Genomic DNA, 8483 nt, shown 5'->3' on the forward strand with positions numbered 1-8483 from the left:
ATAATTTCCTTGCCTAAATCCATGTATAAACCTTGTATTTAACTCAAAGCTAGCATAAATTACTTACCTCATGAAAAGTGACGAAAATGGCACCTCCAAGCTGCTCCCCATCGACTCCAATGGAAGAAAAATGGGGATGAAATGAACTCAACCCCGAACTTAAAACAAGTCTCTGCCTTCAGTCGTTTCCGCTTCTGCGGAAATTTTACCGCTTAAGCGGTTCCGCTTCTGCGGATATCTTGCCGCTTCTGCGGCTCCCATCCACGTCCAGGCCTTCCGCTTCTGCGGTTCTCCACATCGTAGGTGCGGTACGCTTCTACGGAAACCCAACCGCATCTGCGGATCCCTGCAGCTCCAACCAAAACCGCTTCTGCGGTTACTTCCTCGCTTCTGCGGGGCCGCTTCTGCGGTCCCATTTCCGCAGAAGCGGAAATACCAGCAACCAGCAACACCAGCCTTCCCAAAAATCCATTTTTCGATCCGTTAACCACCCGCAATCCACCCGAGGCCCCCGGGACCCCAACCAATCATACCAACCAGTCCCATAACACATTACGGACATGCTTGAAGCCTCAAATCACATCAAATATCGCTAAAACCATGAATTACACCCCGATTCGAGCTTTATGAACTTTGAACTTTCCAACTTCTATTTCCGATGCTTAAGCCTATCAAATCACGTCCGATTGACCTCAAATTTTGCACACAAGTCGTATTTGACATTACAGACCTACTCCAACTTCCGGAGTCGAATTTCGACCCCGATATCAAAAAGTCTACTTCCGGTCAAACTTCTCAAAAACCTTCAAATTTCTATCTTTAGCCAAATGGCTTCAAAATGACCTACGGACCTCTGAATTCACTTCCGATCGCGCTCCCAACTCCAGAATCACCATACGGAGCTACTCCCCATCTCGGAATCCCAAACGGACATCGATAACGCTGAAATGCACTTCAAGCCAAACTTATGAAATTTCTCCTAAAATGCTAACTTCCACAATAGGCACCAAAACGCTCCCGGGTTATCCAAAACCCAATCCGGGCATACGCCCAGGTCCGAAATCATCATACGAACCTGCTGGATCCTTCAGATCCTGATTCTGAGGTCGTTTACTCAAAATTCCAATCCTAGTTCATTCTTTCAACTTTAAGCTTCCGAAATGAGAATTCTCTTTCCAAATCAACTCCGAACTTCCCGAAATTCAATTCCGACCACGCGTACAAGTCATAATACCTGAAATGAAGCTGTTCATGGCCTCCGACTGCTGAACGGAGCGCTAGGACTCAAAACGACCGGTCGGGTCGTTACATTCTCTCCCATTTAAACAAACGTTCGTCCTCGAACGTGCTGAGAACTATGCTGGAGTAGTCTGAAATCACTGTTTAGCTTCTCATGCACCTTCCCGTGCTACCACAACTCAGTTGGGTACATCAGCTCGATCAATTCTGAAGATATTCCCTTTTATTCGAGCAAATAAGCCTTAGAGCCCAATTCCAACATCCGGAATTCTATGCTCGACCTGTTTCCAACATAGGATTACCATATCAATCACTACACGTTGTACCCAAACATGGCTACATAACTCTGCTGAATTCACACCTAGCATCACTTTACTCACCGGACCACAATAACATTTTCTGATCAACTTAGTCAAAATTCCACGAATCTGATGCTCCCATTGCACCCCATAACATACACAGGTCTTACTCTAACTCTTACAATGCTGCCACAACGGAAGAGGTGTGCAGAAAAATCATAATCAACTGCCGAGTCAACCAATCATTGAGTCTATGCTTCTGACAAGAAACATTACCTCATTCCATACCAAATAATGATCTTTGCTCCTTAATATATTTCACATAATCAGATTGCACTGATCCTAAATCCCACAATCTCATCTTACCCAGTACGAACTGCTCAGGCAATAAGCCACTCCGAATGCGATCACAAGTCTCATATGACGCCACAATGTGCCAATAGGCCACCAATCCGAACACAACACAAACGGAAATCAAACTCTGGAAGGAATTACCTAACCTCCGCACTAGTACGGACCTTCCTTAGAGGATAGGAAGCGAAACACACACAAAAAAAATAACATATAGAGGACCAGACTCGACATCACACTGTTGCGGCGTGCAACCCGATCCAAATGACATACCCATGGCGGCGTGCCACCCGATCCACACACAAATCTCACATAAGGAGATTGCACTTCGAGCTAAATCTGCTCATTACAATAAAAATATCGAATTTCGATCGTAAGCACGCCAAGTGCATAATACCATCCCTGAGAAAACACATAGCGCTATAGGCTACAAAACTCAAGCACAACTGAGGTGCGATACAAGATCTAAATCTCAAGAGCCATCCTGCTCACTTAACATCATCGCAACGCGGAACCTCAACACATAAGAATTTACTAAGCCGTCTCACAACTCATACGGCGCAATACATCATTACCTGGAATAGCTGATGATAAAATAACACCTCGCCTGTCCCTCCATAGGGAACGCTTGCTGAAATGAACACAACTGGCCTGATATAAAGCCCTGTTCACAAATAAATCAATCCATCGATCTCAAGCCGATTTCTGATTGCACCAACTTGGCCAATGACCTTTCAAAGGTCCGTAGTAACTCCCTTTTTGCCTCATATCACGTAAGGCTAACCATCATAACCGGAGCAACCTCCTCAGCTCATAACCCAATATACAAAGTGCCCTTCAGGCATAAATGCTCAAATTAATGATATTACCACAACCCTCATACTTGGTTTAAATCTTTAGCCAAATCAAGTGACTACATGCCACACTTATACAATCTTCCCGTGGGACACGCTCCCACTAATCTTCCGAAATAAATNTGTGGGTCCCTGTACTTTTTAGTATAAATAGAAGGCATTAGCCCTTTTACCCTTTTCTAACCCTAGACTCGCACTGTACCTAAATCACTGTTCATCATCTTATAGTTGGTTTTTCAATTGCACTTATTCAAGAGTTAGTTTTCTTCTACACATCTCACAACTGGTATGCTCAATTCATCGTATTGCTTTTATATATTTTGCTTTTCTTTTCTCTAAGTTTAACTTCTTCTTTTTAATTAGGGTTTGATTAATCCCCATAATATAGGCATTGATGTTAAAAATTCATGTGGGTACTTTTTATGCATGCCTAATAGGGGATAGGGTTGTTCATTTTACCACCTAATTGCCGAATTTGTATGCAAGTGAAAACCCTAGAGTGCCCGTTCTTTTTAAATTCCGCAGCCGCGGCACTAATTACGCAGTCAATGTTCATATGCAGTGTTAGGTTAAAAATGATTTGCATTTTTGCAGTCAGCGGCCCGCTTTACGCAGCTGCGCTTCTTTTTTCGCGGACTGCGGATTTTAATTCAGACAATTGCTAAGTTAGGTCTGCGGTCGCATTCGTTTTTCCGCGGACAGCGGTGCAGCTTTCGTGGACGCGCCCAAAACTCTACTGTCAGCGGTGGTCAAGCTTCAGAAACTGGGTAGTTTGAACCCCAGTCCTTCGTGGCCGCGACCCAATTTTTGCGGACAGCGGTAACCATTCCGCGGCCGCGCCTCCTTTTTTCGCTGTCAGCGGACCTTTGCTTTTAGAACACTGTCAACTTTTCATCTGCTTCCCTTAGATGATTCTTTTAACAACAATGCTAATGAGTTTTCACTGATTGTGTATGCAGACAATGGTCTGATCTAGAGGCGTAGGTGATAAACAAAAAGGGAGGGCTGAATCCTCCCGAGGTAGGGGAAAAGGAGGACAAGGAAGGACCAAGTTACCACTAGCGGTCCAGAAATCTATAGGGAAGCTGCGGAAAACCATCAAAGTTGCGGACAAAGCCGCATCCCATTCTAAAGGTAGTGAGTATGTCCCTTCCCGGGAAGTTTCGGAAGGAGACTCGGTGCTTACCCATGTTCCCGCAGACTTTCCAGAGAAATTCTAGTTGCGAGACGAGCCCACACCCTCTTCTTCTGCTGAGTCGTCTGATGGCTTAGAGGACAGTAGCGAGGCTTCAGCATCAGGTTCCCCACCTGCTACACCTTTGGCCTCACCAGCGGACCTTATTGATGTTGATGCTAAGATCCCGGACGACGGGAGGGGTGTTGACACCCAAACAGGGGGGTTGATGAGATCAAGGAACCCTGTGGCATGGCAAGAATGGTTTGTGAGTGAGAAAGCTCACCATAAGTTTCAGGAATGGTGGCCTCAAAGGTCACTTACTGTAACGACCCGACTGGTCGTTTTGAGTATCTGCACTTCGCTCGGTGATTTAGAGCCAAACTCTGTGTTTCGAAGTCTATAGAGCCTCATTCTAGCCTTCCTTTATTTGCGTGCACAGTCCGAGTATTGACCCGGGAGGCTTATATGCAAAAAAACCCTGATAAAAATAAGAATTTTTGCATAAAAACTTAATTTTAGTTGATTTCAATCAACATTTTGAGTAAATGGACCCAGACCTATGTTTTTTACGATCCCGGTAGGTCCGTATTGAAATATGGGATCTGGGCGTATGCCCGAAATCGAATTCCGAAGTCCCTAGCTTGAGTTATGAATTTTTATTGAAAATTAAAAGTCTGAAAAATCTAATATTTTTAAGAATCGATGAAATGTTTGGCATTTTTGATGTCGGGTCCGTATTTTGGTTTCGGAGCCCCGTACAGGTCCAATATAATATTTTAGACTTATCTGTGAAATTTGGTGGGAAACGGAGTCGGTTTGACGTGATTCGGACGTCCAGTGGTAAAAATAGAGATTTCAAAGCTTTCTTGAAAATTTCATTTGATTTGGTGTCCAATTCGTAGATCTAGGTGTTATTTTGGCGATTTGATCGCGCGAGCTAGTTCGTATGATGTTTTTAGACTGGTGTGCACTTCTCGTTTGGAGTCCGGAGGGGCTTGGATGTATTTTGGATCATTGGTTGAGAGATTAGTAAAGTTAAGAAATTTGGGAGTTTGACCATGGTCAATATCGGGTTAAGACAACCTCTTTTCAGTGTTTTGAGTGCGCGAGCAGGTCCGTAGCGTGTTTTATGATTGAAATTCATATATGGTTTGTGTCCGGGAGGTTCCGGATGAGTTTCGGGGTGGTTGCGGATCATCTCGGAGAAGTTTGGGTTTTGCTGGTTTCTGGTGCGACACTGTTCATTCACAATTGCGAACCTTTTATGGCAATTGTGAAAACACTGTTCATCCGCAATTGCCAACCATTTATGGCAATTGCAAAAACACTATTCATTGGGAAATGCGAAGTTTTGTTCGCAAATGCGACATCTGCAGCCTGTTAAGTGCTGAGAATTCCGAGTTTTTGCTTCATTTTTTCATATTTTTGAACCCTAGCTTCGAGGTGAGGGGATTTTGAGAGGGGATTTTCATTCCAACTCCGCCTAATCCCGAAGGGGTAGAGACGAGATGGCCAACTCCAACACTCACTAGAGGTCAATTAGCAATGTTCTATAAGTGCGAGGAAAATCATGGATTTGTACAGAAGTTCTGATTGAGAAGCCAGAAAAACAGGTAAACACCTTCAACAATAAATCCAGGGCTTCTAGAGGTTGTTCTTTATTATCTTATCAGTTTATATCAAGCCACGTAGGGCCAATTTCACATTTAAAATTTTCAAGTAACAGATAAACACGCGCAAATCATGCCGAGATCGACAGCCCGCTCCAACAGAAATGTAAATTTGTGCACTGCCGAGGGTCGAGCGGCACGAACCATAGATGCATCTATTCTCACCGAGGCGTCCTGCCCGTTCCATAAATAAACACATATCCTGCTCGCGAATCATCCATGCGACGCAGGCACACATAAAATACATGCTCAAGTAGGAAATTAAGAGTTTATCGAGGATAATCATCCAAATAGACAAGTTTCTCTTTTTTTTTAACATTTCAGGGAAAATTAATATTAAATCTCCTTTTAAATTCCTTTACCAATTCAAGGTGATTTAAACAATTCCACTATCAATGGGTTCACAGTAATCCAAGTATAACATGCTTTTTGGGTTCTAGACTACCCGGACAATAGCATAATAGTAGCTTCGCACGGACTCTCGTTACCTTGTGCGTATGTAGCCCCCACAAATAGGAGCACATAATCAATTTAACTCACCTATGGGGTAGTTTCCCCCTCACAAGATTAGAAAGGAGACTCACCTCGCTCCGAAGACTCATAACCGGCATTCTACATTCTTCCGAAGGCTTGAACCGACGCCCAATGCCCCAAAACTAGCCATTTAACTACAAACTAATGAGAACATGCTCAAATACTCGTTAACATTTCAAATTATACAAATTCCCAACTCCGCTTAGAGAAATGACCAAAATGCCCTCGGGCCCACGTGCCCGGAATCCAAAATTTTTCGAAGATAAAGATTACCCATGACCTTAGGAACTCAAATATATAATTTTCTCTTAATTCTATACTCAAAATCGTGGCTAAAATCCAAGATTATAATTTTCTAGGTTTTCAACCAAAACCTCAATATTTACTCTAATTTCCATGCTTAAACCCATATATAATTGATATATTCAACTCAAAAGTGGTGGGGATAACTTACCTCAACATTGACGACAAAACCCTCTCTTGAAGCTCCCCAAAAATCGCCCAAGCCATGAAGAAATGGGAGAAATGAACTCAATCCCACGATTTAAAACAAGGTTCTGCTTCCAGTCATTTCCGCTTCTGCGGAAGCCATGCCGCATCAGCGGTTCCGCTTATGCGGTCCAAAGGCCGCTTCTGCGGCTCCTTCCCATGCCGCCCTTTCTCGCTTCTGCGATGCCCCTTCCGCAGATGCGGTTCCGCTTTTGCGGAATTTCGACCGCATCTGCGGTCCTCAAGCTTTGGACCAAAAACCGCATCTGCGGCTCCTCGTTCGCTTCTGCGGTCAACCAACCGCAGAAGCGAAAACACCAGCAACCAGATGCCTTCAGCTCTCTTCCAAATTCCAATTTCGATCCGTTAACCATCCGGAATCCACTCGAGGCCCCCCGGGACCCCAACCAATCATACCAGCCAGTCCCAAAACACATTACGGACTTGCTCGAGGCCTCAAATCATAACAAACAACGCTAAAACCATGAATTACACCCCGATTCAAGCTTTATGAACTTTGAACTTTTCAACTTCTATTTCCGATGTTTAAACCTATCAAATCACGTCCGATTGACCTCAAATTTTGAACACTAATCATATTTTACATTACGGACCTACTCCAACTTTCGGAATTGGATTCCGACCCCGATATCAAAAAGTCAACCTCCGGTCAAACTTCCCAAAAACCTTCAAATTTCTATCTTTAGCCAAATGGCTTCAAAATGACCTACGGACCTCCGATTTCACTTCCGATCGCGCTCCCAACTCCAGAATCACCATACGGAGCTATTCCCAGACTCGGAATCCCAAACGGACATCGATAACACTGAAATGCACTTCAAGCCAAACTTAAAAAATTCCTTCTAAAATGCTAACTTCCACATTAGGCGCCAAAACGCTCCCGGATTATCCAAAACCCGATCCGGGCATACGCCCAAGTCCGAAATCATCATACGAACCTGCTGGAACCTTCAAATCCCGATTCCGAGGTCGTTTACTCAAAATTCCAATCCTAGTTCATTCTTTCAACTTTAAGCTTCCGAAATGAGGATTCTCTTCCCAAATCAACTCCGAACTTCCCGAAATTCAATTCCGACCACGCGTACAAGTCATAATACCGAAAATGAAGCTGTTCATGTCCTCCGACTGCTGAACGGAGCGCTAGCATGCGAAACGACCGGTCGGGTCGTTACACATGGAGCAGGCCAGGTTTATCGGGCTTTGATAATATGTAAGACTTCAACCACACCTCAAGAGGGGGGGGGGGGTGTTTGCATCTATACCCTGGGGTCACAATTGAACCTATACCCACTTTGTAAAAAAGTTTACAAGCGTATCCACTTTACGATCAACTTCAGACTTATCGGGTCTGAAGTTAAAAAAAATTAGTCTTAAGTTAAAAAATTACACTTAAGGTCATATGGATCTGAAGTGCAACCAATAGTTTCTTGCACTTAAGGCCAATAAGTTTGAAGTGAAAAATTGTACTTTATATGCACTTAAGGCCAAAAGGTCTGAAGTGCAACAACCGTTTTCCTACACTTAAGGCCAATAAGTCTGAAGTGAAAAATTGCCCTTCAGATGCACTTAAGGCCAAAAGGTCTGAAGTGCAACCAATATTTTCATGCACTTAAGTTTGCTAAATAGGCCTGAAGTGCAAATTACCGAGAAGCAGAAATTTGTTATTCGTTTTTTAATAATCCAATATACGATTTAATACCTAAATCTACTCCAAATAAGCTACCTCCAAATATCAACAAGAACAAACCCCAATCATCAATTTGTCAAAACAACAATAAATCTAACGAACCCATTTTGCAATTAAGAAAAAGAAAAAGAAAAAGAAGAAATCCCAAGCAATAGTAAAAAA

Source organism: Nicotiana attenuata, unplaced genomic scaffold (genome assembly GCF_001879085.1).
Source record: "Nicotiana attenuata strain UT unplaced genomic scaffold, NIATTr2, whole genome shotgun sequence".
NCBI lineage: Eukaryota > Viridiplantae > Streptophyta > Magnoliopsida > Solanales > Solanaceae > Nicotiana > Nicotiana attenuata.